General features: G+C 44.7%; 1 non-coding gene across 1 annotated transcript; it reads left to right on the top strand.

The window, feature by feature from the left end:
- Positions 1-273: 273 nt before the first annotated feature.
- On the top strand, positions 274-346 carry TRNAK-UUU (transfer RNA lysine (anticodon UUU)). The gene has a single exon. It is a non-coding gene; the product is annotated as a tRNA-Lys (tRNA).
- The last annotated feature ends 998 nt before the right edge of the window (positions 347-1344 follow it).

Genomic DNA, 1344 nt, shown 5'->3' with positions numbered 1-1344 from the left:
GGGGTGGGGCATGCTGCCTGGCAGAGCTCTTGGGAACATCCCAGAAACACAGATACACCCGTAATACATTTCTGGAGGGTAGGATTCCTCCTTTCAATATTTTGGAGCCCTCTAGGGCTGCTCATTGTGTCCTAAAATCACCAGACAAGTTGTGTAAATTAGACAGCTTATGCATGGTTGTGCACTTATCCTACATAATTATCTGGATACCTCCACACCTGTGTAGTTTTTGTTGTGTAGTGAACAAAAAATACAAAAATAGCAAAGCTGTGAGCCTGGGTAGCTCAGTTGGTAGAGCATCAGACTTTTAATCTGAGGGTCCAGGGTTCAAGTCCCTGTTCAGGCGATGATATCTACTTTTGGCCACCGGTGGTGGCAGTGTTCCTGCCTACCATGTGGGAGATCTGGGTTTGAGTCCCAGCTGAGGTGACCTGGGGTGAGTGAGATAACAAGAAGCAAATCTTCTTGCACTAAAAAGGGGCCATTGCGTTTACAGGAGACTGGACAGGCACCTGGCTGGGGTCTTATGACCCCTGCCACCCCCAGTGCTTCTTCCTGCCCATGGCAGGGGGGTCAGACTAGATGATCTGTCTAGGTCCCTTCCGACTCATTGATTCTATGATTCTGGAGAGAGACATAGCACGAGACAAAATTCAGAGATTTCTGAGTAAAATGATGAGTCTGCTTTCATCCATTAATGTTGAGATAACAGTTAACAGAAGCCTAAGATTCCCTATTTCTTAGTAACAGTTCACATTCATATTACAATTCTCCACATTACAAATGAAACAGGCTACAGACTACTATAATACAGACTATTCCTTGTAGTGAAGGTTTAATTGTGAACTTAAAATGTCCATGGACTTCAGTTTGTTTTCTCCCAAAGACACAGCCAGACAGTGACCGGTCTTTTCTAAATGAATGCTGGGGAAAGCATCGTCTTAGAGAAAAATGACAGACAAGGGAACATGTTTCACGTAGAGCTTTTCAGCTAAGTGTACCCTGACCAATTAACTTAAGATTTCTTGGTGATAAGGGAGCAATAAAAAGGCCGAGAAATCAGTACTTGGAATTAAACTTCATTCCCCAAGATTCAGGACCCTGAATATGCTATTCTGCCTTTAACGAGTCTTCTGCGATTTTAGTATAGTCTAATGCAATGGTTCACATCCCCAAAACTATGGAAGGAAACTTACAGGCTCCAATTTTCAATAGAGGATCCATGGTAACGGGAGGGGAGGGGAGGGGATAGCCCAGGGACTGGCAATTATTTTGGGCGGAGGGCTGCTTACTGAGTTTTGGCAAGCCATTGAGGACCGCATGACAGGAAGCCCAGGGCAGATT

This window comes from Crocodylus siamensis, chromosome 12, assembly GCF_052110815.1.
Source record: "Crocodylus siamensis isolate JL-2025a chromosome 12, ASM5211081v1, whole genome shotgun sequence".
In the NCBI taxonomy this organism is placed as follows: domain Eukaryota; kingdom Metazoa; phylum Chordata; order Crocodylia; family Crocodylidae; genus Crocodylus; species Crocodylus siamensis.
This window is presented reverse-complemented; position numbering and strand designations above follow the sequence as displayed.